General features: G+C 53.1%; 1 long non-coding RNA gene across 2 annotated transcripts in view; it reads right to left on the reverse strand.

Annotated features, from left to right (window-relative positions):
- The window catches only part of LOC143432642 (uncharacterized), a 128,570-nt gene that overhangs the window by 84,217 nt on the left and 30,924 nt on the right, over positions 1-13,429 (reverse strand). For both annotated transcript variants that reach the window (XR_013103051.1, XR_013103050.1), the window contains exon 3: positions 1,867-1,921. This is a non-coding gene — a long non-coding RNA (uncharacterized LOC143432642). The remainder of the gene's footprint in view (positions 1-1,866; positions 1,922-13,429) is intronic.

Consider the following 13,429-nt stretch of genomic DNA (forward strand, 5'->3'; position numbering starts at 1 on the left):
GGATCCCAGGTGGAAAAAAAAAGGAGAAAACAGACGGCGCGAGCAGTTCGTCGCGGGGCTAAACTCGCCGAGACGCACTAACAAGGCGCAACCGGGCGTCAGTGTTAGAACGAAGGAGGTCCCTTAACGAGATCAACTCCGTGGAAAGACGCGGTGATGCAGATCCGCGAGATATATCCCGTAGGATTGCCAGGGAGAAGGAAAAAGAGCAAAAACGCGACAAGGAGAGAGAGAAAGAGAGCGAGCAAGGGAGAAGCTTTGACGCTCCTCGAACAAGCAGCAGCGAAGGGGGTGGTGGCAGGGGAGAAAGAGTGAAAGAGTAAGAGACGTGTTGCCGCGGCCGAGAGAAGAAGACGGACGGTGAAAGGTCGGGGGAGAACGGGAGGGCAGCAGAGTCTGCATCTTGGAAGACTTCCTCGAGCTCATTACGCCGACAATAATTAACGTTGCTTAAAGTGTCGTTATGGAAATAACCGGAGAAGAGGGACACACCGGTGGAAGACGCGGCAGGTCTGCGCGGGGGAGCTGGCAGAAGAGACAGTGGTTGGTGGAACCGAGGTCTCTTCTGGTCGAAGAATAACGAAAGGGACAGGTTGGTGAAACATGGATGGAAGGAGAGTGAGTGAGAGAGAGAGAGAGAGAGAGAGTTTGAGAAAGGGGTCGAAGAAGAAAGAGAGAGGGACGGTATCCTTACGCTATCCAACGCATTCTACGATGGAAAATGTTTCCATTGGTGCCCCGTACACCGGGTTGGCCTTCGTTCGTTGCCCGTTTGCACTGGAGCCCCCGTCGTCCCCGTCGCCCGGGGAATATAATTCAACGATCCTCCCTGGTGAAAGGCGAATGGCCGTGGGAGGGCGAAGAAGGGGAGGATCGAGCTGAATGCCTAATTATTATATCGTGAAATATCTGCTAGAAAATTGGATAATGCACTCCTCTCTTCCTCGGCGAGAGCACGAGACGGCCTCCTGGCTCCGACTGTGAGCGAGGCGGAGGGTGGGGAAGGAAGAAAAGCGGGAAAGTAACCAACGGGCGAAATGGAAAGAGAGAAGGAAAACCGAGGACCAGTCAGTCAGCCATAGGAAAGAAGCTCCGGTGAACCGAGCGGGGCTGGAGGCGGGGGTGGGCGAAGATCTGGCTCACGCACGGTATGCATAACGGCCTCTACGTGGGAGAAACGAAACCGCAGAAAACGCCAGTCAACGGCAGCCAGTATGCGGAAACCGCGGCGGAATGACACTCGTGCTCGCGCTAATTGGGCCCTCGAGGTGACGCCGCCGAGAGGGATGCTCTTCCACCCTCGGGATCGTCCTCTCTCACCTCTCTCACCCTTTCTCTCTCTCTCTCTCTCTCTCTCTCTCTCTCTCTCCCTCTTCTGTCTGGTCTTCCACGCGAAACTGTCCTCCTTCCTCCTTTCCCGCGGCAAACGAGGGTTTTCGGCGGTTGAAAATGCCTGGAGGACGAGTCGGCAAGTGGGGAGAGGCGGTGGATGCGCGAGGAAAAAGGCTGATTGGGTGGTGACGAATGAAAAGAAAGGAGGACGAGAGAGAAAACACGCGAGGGATCATGTTAAATCTTACTGGGTGCACGCCTCTGCGGCGCATCTCTGCCGCACCCCTTTTCAGTATTCTCCTTGTCTCTCTCCTTTTAACCTTCGCGTGAATTACCGGACCACCTTGCGGGGGAGATGGAGGGCGGATGGTAAGGGCAAAAAATCGTGTTCAGAGGTCTCGCGAAGAACGAAGTCCTCGAAGCCAAACGTCTTCCTATGGGGGATGAAGTTTACTCGAGCTACCCCCGCGAGCCTCTCTGTAGTCTTCGACAAACGACGTTAAATTCAGGATGGTTCGACGAAAAGTCACTCACCCAACCGTTGAAGCGAGGACCATCCCTTCGGGCGCCTATGATCCAACCAATTCATCTGAAACAATAAATCGTACGTTAGTAAAACGGAGGACGTAATTTCGCGATGTTGAGCGAAGAAAGCGAGGAGGAAACAGGAGGGGGGAGGGGGGTAAAGCGGAGTAAAATTGCACTTTTACGGGGTTCCTGAATAACCAGGAATTACCGCGAGAGTTCGAAAACGAGGCGGAAGGGGGATAAAAACAGTCGGCTGCGAGAATGGGAGGGTGGAGGCGAAATGAACGAGTTAACGGGCGAAGGAAGGAAGGAAGGAGTTCAGTGAAGAAGACGGAGTCTTCGGGCATTTATATACGCTGCCGGGCTTTCTGCGCCTCCATGTATATATATTTTATTGCGATATTCATAACGTTTACAAAGACGGTTCGCGAAACTGCCTCGTTAAATATTTTACGGTGCGATCGACCCGCCCTACCGCGTATCCGCAATGCACGAGCCACTGGAGTGAATCGAATTCAATGGGGACTTCTATAGATGCGTGCACCTCCGGCGAAAAGTGATGAAAAGCCGGAGTAAATCGCGATCCGCGCCTCAGAAATACGGATAATCGACCGTGGAACAGTCTGTCTCTATTTCGTATGACTTCGCGTTGTTTGCTCCGCCGTAACAAATTTCGATAATCTTTTAATTGCCAGCATTTTTTTCGATCATGTCGAACAACATATTTTCCACGAACCAACGAATCATCAGGTGTTTGTTACAACGATGTATTTCCCGATAAAATCACTGAAAACAAAGCGTCGTATTTTCATCGATGAATAATTATTGCGCACCGAAGGAAAATCGAACGTCGAAGCGCGAATAGAACGTGGAGAGGGAAGGGTGTCCCTGCCAGTCGAACTTCCCAGGCTAAAGTTTCTTCGTTCGCGAGGAGAAGGAAGTTTTATTGCGCCGTTACGAGGAAGTATCGCACCGCGAAAGATAGTTTTAATGTTTCTTCTCGCGCCTTTCGAAACCCCCGTCCCGTTGATTTCCAAAGCCTTCGGAGACGTCGACTTGTATTCCGGATTCTAAACCCGGTTATTATCCTCCCCTCTTCCCTTCGATTTGTAGAAAACCCAGCCAACTTTCCCTTTCGCATACCAGCCACGCATAAAGCTTTGGAATTGCGCGATTAAACGCGAAGAAATACTCCGCCCACGATCTCACCCCTTCGTACACGCAAACACTCTCCCGCGCAGCTACTTCGCGATCGTTCCGCGAAAAAACGGCGTCTACCTATATGATTCGAAGCAGCCTAGATCGTTTCTCCATGGACCGCACTTTAGCCAGCGCGCACCGCTCGTCTCTCGAGTAAGACACCGTCTGGAGAACGAGAAGAAAAGTGTGGCAGCGAGTGAGAAAGAAGCAGATCAACGTTGTCGCCGTCGTCGTCGACAACCCGGCTTTTTTCACCGACACAAAGCTCGAAAGAGAGAGAGAGAGAGAGAAAGAGAGAGATTCACCGCGAACAGTGCGTCGAAAGAGCAACGAGGAGCCGTAAAGAAGCAACTAGAAGCAGCTTGAAGCGGCAAGTAGAGAGAGGGAGAGAGAGAGAGAGAGAGAGAGAGAGGGATAGAAGAAGAGAGGCTCTGCCGAAGAGGCAGCGGAGGAGGCTGCTGGTCGAGCTGGCCCTCGACCTCGATTTTCGAAACGATCCTAACTCCGTGTCGAGACAAGGGAGCGAGGGGGTGGTGGTTGCCGTATTCATTCGACCGTTTCGGGTGGTAGTACACCGCCGGCGAAATAAATGACCAAGCATCGGGGGCCAGGCATTCATAGACCCGGCACTGGCGCGCGCTGCTTTGCTCTAGTGCCTTTTGGAATTCCGATTGAGGAGAAACCAACGCGGCAGCAACAGAGACGGTGGTAGCGGTGGCGAAACAGAGCAACAAGGAGGCGAGGCTGCCTGCGAGGGGGGCGAAAGGGAGAAAGAGACGAAATGGATGAAGGCTGAACGCGAACAGGCCAACGGGATGGATCGGTGTATTTCTGAGGTGGGCGATGCGGGGGTGGCGGTGGCGGAGGGGCCGGAGGACCAGTGGGTGGAGGAGGCGGCGAGGCTTCTTTCACGTCAGGATAGTGAGCGATCGACCAAATCGCAGGTGAGTGGCTGCGACCGCGTACAATTTATTTATATAAACGCCGAGTCACCGGTTATTAATGAGAACTGCCGCCTCCTTCTGTCAGCGGAGACTGACGAGTTCCCTCGCGCCGTCCTTGCCCGCCGTGACGTCGTCCCGCGGACTGGAAACTGGTCGGTGCATCGTCGATTAATCGATAGCCTGGCTCAGGTACGAACCACGCGTTTATCAAGAGAATCATCTTTCCGTGTTCCTTGGAAACGCGTCCGCTTGATTACCGTTCGAGTGAAAAAAAGAAATCCTACCGATCGGAAACCGAATCGCGAAACGATATTGAAATTCAACGAAAATCGTAACGAATGTACCAGACGATACGATCGGGGAGAAATCTCGTTTCATCGAGCCGTCATCAATCCCAGTCGCGTGTCAACCCTTTCACGGTGGGTGCCCGTAATCGGTCGGAAATCGACAAAGTACCAGGGAGCACGAACAAGGGATCCAGCTTGGAAAATTCGCTCCACCGCCCGCGCACCCTGTCCTTCTTTCATTCGACGCACAGCGGCGGCTTTATTGCTCGGTAGCCAGAATCCACCGTGGAAGAGGTGGGACACCTGCACCTGGCTGCTTCCTAGCCCATTGACGAGTTAAAATATGAAGGTTCCCGAGGACGTACAGACACCTGGACTCAGCCATCGCGATCAATGAGAGAAACTCTCGACGGGAGGGTCACATCGAAGGTCCGGTTCTCCAAGTTTCCTTTTTCCTGAAAGCGACTCGACCGGCTAATGCGTCCTCTGGGATTTCGCGAGAGGTATTCCCGTCAAAAACAAGGCGTGGATGCACTTCAGCCCGAGTCTTCTCGGAGAATCGAGGCGAGACTTTAATGCATTTTCGGCTCGTTTCAGAGCAGAGTCCCCGGAAAAAGTATCTCGCGAGATTCAGCGTTGACCGTTCATCTGCAGCTCCGAGAGATGACACGGAGGAACTTGTGCCGCGTAACGTCCGGAATCGATTACCTTAATGACAACACGGATGCGATGGAATTTATCATTGTGGTCCTCGTGAGGCGGCAGAATTCGGTTCGCCTCGTTGAACAACGAGTCGCATTTTCAACCGTATCTGTAACTTCCTGTATCCACGATACACATTGAGAAAGTCGGATTTGTCAACGAGTGTTTCGCGTCAATTATTATCAATAATAGCGGATATCGCTTGCAGCTAAAAGTGCAACGGAATACAGCTGCACCGTTCAAATGGAATTCAAAAGCACGTTCACTTTGCCGTATCCTATTATTTCCGAAATCCTTTTTCCCGATTTTTGCCGCGCGCGAAACTCGCGGGTCATCAATAAAAATAATCCCGGCTTTACGGTGGCTTACCGATCACCGAACTCTCCCAGCGCACTTTCGTTTATTTTTAAACCGCTACGCGTCATTGCTCCGGGGTGTTTCTCGGGGGTGGTTCCGGCCACCATGGCCGTCGAAGCGAACTTTCAAAGGAAGCTGATGGGTGTACTCGGTACCGAACGGGTGAGAGGGGTGGCTAAGAACCAGGTGTCACTCTACGACTGTACAAAGGAGTGATGGATGTCTGGCACAGCTACCCTCGTAACGTGTCACGACCTCACCTCAGGTGTCACTTTGGGTCCACGCCTCGTTATCTTCTCGATAGGGAGAAAGTAAAGCTGTTTCTTCTTCTTCTTTTTATCTGCGAACTTGACGCGAACTCGCTCCTCCCCTCTGCTCCCGTTAGTCTCGATTCAATTTTCTTAAAGTCGAGGCCGATTTGAAGATGAGATACAAGTCGAGTTACAGAGTCGAGTTGCGATATTCGTTGACGAACGCGGATCATCGTTGGAGCACGATTTCTAAGCAACGACCAGCTTCTTTTATTCTCTCGTCGTGCACCCTGGGTCCTGGAAGGGCCGCCAATAAACTTCCCGCGACAAATGGTGCGAACCATGAAAGCGAAACGTTTCGCCTCGCGTAATGCCTTTCAATTACACGGGTTTCCTTTGAATTTTCGAAATTGACCGGAACCAATGACGTTTCGATGGCAGTTTCGAGGATGCTGCGAGAGGAGCCATTGGAAAATTCCTGGAAGACCTTACGTCTTCCAAGACCTTCCGCGTAACTGAGCATTTATGCGAGCATTTCGTCGGTCGGATGCCTCATTCATACCTACAGCAGGGGGGCCTGCAAACCTGAACACTTCTAATACGATTTTCATCCACTTTTCGTTTCGTCCGACTAAAGTAAAAAGAAAGTTCATTTTTAATTAAGTGACGATAGTATCATATATTAAAGAGCATAAAAAACTACGGAAGAAAAAGAAATACAAAAAAGTACATTTTGATTTCGAGGAGATTCGAACAGCGTGAAACCGTCTTTGGACTGTCCTATGGGTACACGTACACAAACAAACGTACAAGTTTCTCTAAATCGCAAAGCGAGCGAAATGTTATTTTTAAACCCTGAGAAGTGTCAAACCCCGGTAAAACCGATCGCGCACAAAGTCGCACCTGGGCGCATCCCCGAGTCACTTAAATCGTAGGTGGCGTGAAAATTGAATGGCCAAGGTGTGATCCTTAGAAAGGAGCCTTCTCTCTGTTGCGGCGTCGCCGTAGCGAGAAGTCGTGGAAGGTCCTGCGCGTGTTTCCTAGCACCTGGAGAATCGGGAGCTCGTCTCAAAGTCGGATCCTGTTATTATTCTTTCGCTACCGCACCTCCCCTACGCCTTTGTGCAGCCACGCGACCATCGAAATAAAAGGTTGGATCGGGACGCGTTTAATTTATCTGTCCCTTCGAATCCCTGCCTATATACCTCTTGCTCGGTCTTTACCGTGACAAAACCACTTAAACTATGGTCGTAAATTGAGAAAACCAAATGTATTTTATCTGCACACGTTTCCACGCGTTGGAAAATCGAGCACAGAAATGGCAAAAGTTGAACCAGAAATATTGCAGAAAATGGCAGCCAAGTTGATGGTGGAGATCGCGCGTATCTGACACGAAAAACGAACGTTCCGAGGAAGGCAAAAGAGGTTGGTCGAAGCGTGTCACCGGAGACCGATCCGGAGGAAATGTCCGTCATTCGCGGCGAGGGGGGTGGTTTTCTTTCCCTCGACGTAGCCCAGTGGCTTCTTTCTCGTTGGGATAGGTCCTGTCGTGGGGCACCTCATTTCCTTTTGAGCTGACCGCCACGGTGGAGGGACAGTTCTACGACGACAATCCTTCCCCCCACCCCCGCTGGTTCAAGCATCATCCATTGAGTCCGAGCCGACAATGGACCGTTGGTCCACCGCGCGGAGAGAAGCTAAACCGGTGAAAGAGCGACGGAGAGGGAGGAAGCGGGACGAGGCGAGAGGGTGCAGGGGTCTCCGGTATATATATCTGGAAATACCATTCATACGCGAAGGCTAAAGTCACCATTCAGAAACGACAATCCCAAAAACGAGCTCACCACCGGGATAAGTACGATGGACTCGGTCGCGCTTTTCTAACCAGCCAGTCGACTTCATCCTTTGGTTATTCCTCGGGACCGACACCCCTCGAGACTCGCGTCAACGTTGCACAATGCTTTTCCAAAGAGATTTCCCGCTAACTGTAACGACGAGACAACTCTGTAGCGCGTCCAGCGTTAGTTTCAACCCTTCGAGAGGATTCATCGCTTCGATCTTGGTTCAGTCGACGACCCCTTCCTAGGTTTAATTCTTCGAGATAGTTCTTGGAGAAGACGGTGTTCGATGGCAACGATCGAACACGGTCGATTTGACATCGGAAGGAATCGGAAACGCGGGGAAAATAGACGGAGCACGCGTGTGTCGTCGAAGTCTAGTTGAAAACTGGGATGAAGGCGGGCAGCAGGCAAAGGGGGTGAATGGGAGTGACCTTGACAAAACATCGCGGCCACGGAGCGAAGCCGTTGAGCCGCGAGAACAAAGAGATTCTGTCGTCCTTTGTCAGACGAGGTCCCTATCTCTGTCTCCCCGCGGCTTTCGCTGTCTCTGCCGACTTTTATCTCCTGCCCCCTTTCTCTTTCACTTACTTTTATCTATTTCTATTCGCCACCCCTATTCGTATTATCGCGCGATTGTTTTCATCGTGCTCCGCGTCGTCGCTTCCCCGGCTACTTTTCGACGGACTTTTAATCATCCCCTGTACTCCTGTTTCCAAAGTGGTTTAATTGAAACACAGGAGAACCGAGAAAGAAACGCGAAACTTTCAGGGAACACCGTTTCAATTACTCGACGCGGGGATTTCCCCCCCCCCCCCCCCCCCCGTTTTTTGGAGGACAATGCCAGCGAAGCCAATTAAACGGACATCACCGCGCTGAACGACCTTTCCTCGTCGACTCTCGAGGGAACGAGACATTTCGAGGCCAGTTCACCAGTGTCCCTTTAATGTCGTCGACCTTATTCCGTTCTGATTCGATGACCGACGCGGTCGACCGGTTCGTTCGTCGAAAGGGTAGCCGGTGAAATTTCGCGTGGAACGTCGAATTTGAGGACGACGGCTTCGGATCGCGGGATCTTGACGAGAAAAAAAAAAAAAAAAAGAAAAGAACCGGTCCGACTGTCGATACCAGAGATGTAACGTTTATGTAACGACACGACAGGGAGGAAAGCGGAGAGAGAAAGGGGAGCACAAAAAGGGGGAGAGAACGTCGGAACAAGTTGGGAAAACACTTAGCCGCGCGACTAATGCTTTTATCGTGACCCTTGATTTCGGGCTTGGCCGATTTTCGGCACAAATCAAGGCATTTGTCCCCGCGTTACGACGGTAAATATGTTTTCGGCGTCCCCTGCGTGAAATAATGCGTGCGAGGGCCGCGCGCTTATGAGCGCGTGACAATATGCGCCAGCGAATCCGACTCGAAGGGTGAGAGATAGACCGAGTGGCGGAAGAATGGCACTTTATTAAGACCTCGTAACGGCATTTACCGCGAGACGCAACGACGCCGAATATACTACCCGCTATTGTCTTCCTAAAGAGAACTACGATAAATGTGAATGCCTCCCGAATCAAAGAACATAGACCCCTTCTTACTTTAAGGAAAAAATCGTGAAAGAAGCGTTTCCCCTTTTCCTTGAAAATTCACCGCGAAACGCATCGGAACGCACGATCGAAATAATCACACCGTGGAACGTTCGAGTACCCTTCCTAGCCGCGTAGGAACATCGAATCAAACTCTGCAGAATCCCCGGGCGTCTCTTAAACCGAGTTCACCGCGACTCTCCGCGGGAATCGAATTACCCTCGCCGGATTCCACATCGACGGCACATCCTCGAGTCCTCGCGGAAATAAAATGCCCGGGATACGCGTACCGAGTCGGCCGGTTCGCGGGTTGTCCGGCGGGAACGCCGGCGGCAGCACCTACCACTCCGTGAGGCAAACAACCCCTGAGCATCGGGCACACGGGTAGGAGGTGGAGTAGCCCGTAGGCAGAGGAGGAGAAAAGAGGAGGAGGCACTCCATCGCAGTCCGTCGCCTTATCTAGAGGGTGGGAGTAGCCGGCGGGGTGGTTTTGTCTTCCCTACCCCCTGTCCCCTTCGCCGTCTACGTTAACGCGCCTGCGCCACGGAAACCACCCCCGCAACGGGTCTATCGTACGGGCTTCTCTCCCTCCGCCACTCCACCCACCCAACCACCCCTGCGCCGCGTGTCCTCTCGCGCGCCACCCCTCTATTGATTTTGTTACAAACCGGCTCCAACCCCCGACTCACCCTCGCCGAGTCTCGCGGACTCTGTCGGAACGATACGCGCCGATGTACGTATACATGCGTATATATGGTCTGCACCTATGTACGTCTCCGCACGGCCGTGTTTGATTGTTTATTCGCGTATGCACGCTCTCTTAGATGCATCCGGGCTACCGCGGCCAGAGGGAGGAAGAACGACGCAGCCACCTTCGCGACCGACCGCCTGCCCATTCTTTTTTCCATCTCGAAGCGTTCCAGCTGGAAACCCGACTCGTGTCCCTTTATCGATTCTATTTCGCGATGATTACCAGCCATGGAAACGGAGATCGGCGTGCTCGTTCGAAAATTCACGGTCAAAGTTACAAGTCTGCGCCTACATCCGCCAGAGACATCCAGATCTCTCCCACCCGCCTCGCTATTCATCGGTGAATCCTGCTTTTTTCCAGCGATTTTACGAGTCTAGTCGCGTGGTATTCGCGCGTGAAATGTCGTAAACGAGCTCGAGGAGTAAGTGGCAGGAGAAAAAAAAAAAAACAACTACGACCTACGTAATATATTTCTCGCTCCGCCGTGACACTTGCCTTTTTATTTATTTTTCCTTTTTTTTTTTTTCTTCCTTCCCTCGTTACTCTGACCGATCGTGTACGCGCAAGCAAGCAACATTCGGGCAGCCACTCGGTGGTCCCCAACTGGTTCAAGTACCACGTGCTCTCTCGTGGTCGCCCTTGCGCTCACGTCCGACCAAGAAGAAGTACTCGAGAGCATTTGCGGTGGATTTGACGGTGCTTCTCGCCACGGGAGCCCCACTTCTGGCCGCCGGTAACCATGGGGTTCTCTCTCCGAGTTCACTACCTCTCTCCCTCTCTTTCTCCCTCTCTCACTTTCCCTCTCCCTCTTTTTCCCCGCTTTCGCGTCGTTCCTACGCTTTTTCTCGTTCACTTTCGAGAGGCTCCATATGATACCCCGTGATAATCCCCCGCCTATCGGCTGGGGAGTCTCTCTCTTCCTCCCTGGTGGATTAAAAGGGTGCCTTTTCCCGGGGTTGCGCCAGATTTACATTTTTTTTTCTCCTACGCTAGCCTCGCCGCTGCTGGCTGATCCTGAATCATTTGGACTGTACCCAGGGTGTCTCCCGTGGAAAACGTCGAACAAGCGAAAACCGCGGAAAAACGAAGATCCTTGGACCCTGCTGGGAAAAATTCCGTTCGTCGAGAACGCGCGACATCGTACACGCGTATACCGGGTACGTATGTTCTGTCTCCCCGAGACAACGACGAACTCGATCCAACGCCGCGTTCCTCGGGAAAAGAGGAAAGAGAAAAGAAAGGGAAAAAAACGTCGATATTTATCAAGGAGGTAACACAGGCAGGGTGAAATATTCAGATCGACATCTGGTGGCTTCGTTTGTGCAAACGAACCCGGCTTGGTCCGTTAAGCCGGCTCCCGCGTAAGTCAGGCGTGCGGATATTCAAGAGCCTTGTTTCGTGGGATTGCCGGATCTCCCGGCGATATATTGCGCTACGACGGCTGTATACACGATCCAATTTGCGACATCTTCACCGCGTCTACGGGGTGTCCGGTACAATGCGCGCCACGGCCACAAAGAGGACCCGGCGAGCGGGCAACGAACCCGGCTCGAGAAGACTCGGCCCTCGCCGGCTCGACAAGACGCAAAAATTAATATCAATCGCGGCCAGACGTATCGAGAATTAACGAGCCGGTTCCTGTGACCGGGCAGCACGCGCTGCGCAGCTCGAGCGCAGCGGAGATCAAACGAACGACGGGTCGCCAGCTGGAATCGTTTCCACCGAACGTCCTCGCGGGTTCGAACAGGAGGACACGGGGAGGAAATTTCTCGGGACCATCTACCAGGCAATTATCGAGTCGGCGGATACCGGCTGGTCTCGTAAAAGAGAATCAAGTTAAGTGCCCGTAGATCGCGATGACAAAGCCTGTTTTTTCCGTACCACCGAAATGGATTACGATCGGGTTCCGTCGCGAGGATCACCGAGAGAAAGCCCGTCCCACGGGCAAAGTGGGTTAATAAAGCGATATTAAAGCCACAGGGGGGGCTGTACCGTCGCAGAGAATCCCCAATGTCCACCGCGGCGCGGAGGTACGGAATTACGCGGTCACTCCGACACCCTCTACGATCCGCCATTGCGTTTCATTATCGCCTGACTATCTCGGCAACCTACATACGCGGGCAACTCTCCTCGCCCTCTCGCCACCCTACCCCGTTCGATCTAATGTCCGCATAGGTGGCCAAATACCGTGGGCATCGAGTAAACTTTGCAAACACAAACGCCCGCCGCGCGTTATTATCCCGTAATCCCGGTGTTTTACATGTTATGAGGATGCGCCGAATGGCCTGTTACCGGCGACCTTCAATCTTACGTTATTACGCGGCCACGCCGGGTCCACATATGGCCAGCGCCATCGCCGGGGGCAGCGCATGATTTTACATAAATTTCACGAGTCGGAACACCTTGCGGCTGGCCGCCGACGACAACGATCCCTCCATGCGAACGCGAGACGCTACATACGTTTCTGTTCGCGAGTTCTCGCTCGCCTCTGATTATTCATCCTCACCCCCGTCCAAAGTATTCGAGAGATCGCGAGGAAACGAAAATTGATCGAAGGATACGTACGCGTGGAACGAAATCTCGGTCGGTTCGTCGTGCGATTTCCACGTGTGTTTTGACAACCACCCCGCCCACGCGTGTTCTCTCTCACGCAACGGCTCGTGCACGCACGGCAACTCGCTATTAAGTGCATTAGCACGCTTTTAATGCCGGCCGGATCGCGTTTATGGGGTCCTGCGCACGGTCGCGGGGGTCCACGCTCGCGTGCACGGTGGGTGTGTCTGGTTTCATTCTTCACGCGCACCGGACACGTGGCCGCAGCACGAGGTTCGTAGACGTCGAACGGCTCTCGTCCCGTCTCGCCTCCTTTTTCATCCCCCCTGATTGGCACTTTAAAAGCCGGACGCGGCACGGACGCGATCGCAGCACGTCGCGTTGAAAACGAACGTGGAACGTACGCGTCCTACCCCGTGCGTCGACGCTGCGACGTTCGTCCGCGATCGTTTCGCAAAGCGAACCGACCACGCGCGCGCTTTTCGATGCGACGAACCGTGTCCCCAAAATGGTCCCGGCTCCAGCGTAACCCTTTCTCACGACGAGCCGCCATTTTATTTCCACCGTCCCAATGTTTTCCCGTCTTGCATTACGGTCAATTAATAGGAGTCATTTATAAGGGGCAAACCGGAGAATCTGGGAATCCGCAATCCACCGGGGAGCAATAAATCTCAAGTCGCCGAGCGGAATGGAAACGGAACCCCTCTTGTAAGCTGGTTGTATTGTAGCTATTACCGAGCCATGCATCACTAGGTAACAACCACACGGTTCACTATCCTCGTCCCTCTACCTCGCCCTCGGACCTACCGCCTCTCCGTCTGTCCTTCCCTTTTTGCCCCCCTCCGTTTACCCCCGTGGCCGTTTCCCGGAGGAGAGCAAAGGACGCGACGCGGAGGAACGGGACGTCTGGGAAGTTTCGCAGCTGATATCGTGCATGGACCACCCAGGTGTGCCCCCCGCGCACCTCTCACGGTGGAAGAGCGTTCGGGGTGTTTCGGCATTAAGAGAAATATTAAGCCACGCAACGTGGTGAACCGGCGTTGCGTGACCCGAGTGGACCGGACGGATCGTTGATGAGCGTATCGCGACACCGAGGGACGTTCGTG

Source organism: Xylocopa sonorina, chromosome 1, assembly GCF_050948175.1.
Source record: "Xylocopa sonorina isolate GNS202 chromosome 1, iyXylSono1_principal, whole genome shotgun sequence".
NCBI classification, from domain to species: Eukaryota; Metazoa; Arthropoda; class Insecta; order Hymenoptera; family Apidae; genus Xylocopa; species Xylocopa sonorina.